The 892-nt window shown below is 43.9% G+C and overlaps 1 non-coding gene across 1 annotated transcript; it reads left to right on the plus strand.

Annotated features, from left to right (window-relative positions):
* The first annotated feature begins 296 nt into the window (after positions 1 to 296).
* LOC150036707 (small nucleolar RNA R71) lies at positions 297 to 403 on the plus strand. The gene has a single exon (XR_016529451.1). It is a non-coding gene; the product is annotated as a small nucleolar RNA R71 (small nucleolar RNA).
* Positions 404 to 892: the final 489 nt, after the last annotated feature.

Below are 892 nucleotides of genomic sequence, written 5' to 3' on the forward strand. Positions count from 1 at the left end.
GCCCATCTTGCGATGTTGGGCTGCTGATTGCCATTCCTTGAATCAAATTCATCATTGCGGTCATTTGGTTTTGTAATGAAACAATGGCACCGTTATTTGCGTCAGAATCTTTGAGCCTTAATCTCTAGTCACTCTCCCTCCAGTCTTCATGGTTCTTGGAGATGCGGTCTAGGATATTCTTCACCTCATCATAAGTTTTGTCAAGCAGACCACTGGCAGCTGCCGTATTGGCAGCGGTCTGCGAAGCGGGAGTCAAACCGTGATAAAAAAAAAATTCCATTTGAAGACAGTCTGGTAGCCCATTATGCGGACAATCTCAGAGTAACCTTTTAAACCTCGCCTAAGCATCACTGAGCAATTCGTCCATATCTTGTTCAAAATTAGTAATAAGCTTTCTTCGTCTTGCGTTCTTGGTAGGTGGAAAATACTTTTTCATGAATTTCTCCACTACTGCTCCAAAGAAGTAATCTCTCCTGGTTCGAGCGAATAAGCCCATTCTCTAGCTTGATCACAGAGAGAAAATGGGAACAACGTTAGTCGAACTTCTTTGGAAGAGATGTTCAGGAACACAAAAGTATTGCAGATTTCAATAAAACTTCGGAGGTGGGTGTGCGGGTCCTCGCCACATCTACCTCCGAATTGAACTGTAGTCTAGATCATCTGTAGCATCACCGGTTTCATATCAAATCTGCTTCCGTCGAGGGTAGGCCTCGTGATTCCCGGAGAGAAATCATAGAGGTTTGATGATGCATAGTCCCTAATGGGTCTATTTCAATCGTTTGCCAATAGAATCGGATTCGCCATGACATTATTATCATTTGGTGCTCCTCCTCCAGGCTACTTCGCTATCTCTTCTTTATCGGATTGTGGTTGCTGTTGGCGGTCTCGTAGT

The sequence above is a fragment of the Benincasa hispida genome, chromosome 4, assembly GCF_027475165.1.
Source record: "Benincasa hispida cultivar pf3 chromosome 4, pf3_genome.v1.1, whole genome shotgun sequence".
Classification (NCBI taxonomy): Eukaryota; Viridiplantae; Streptophyta; class Magnoliopsida; order Cucurbitales; family Cucurbitaceae; genus Benincasa; species Benincasa hispida.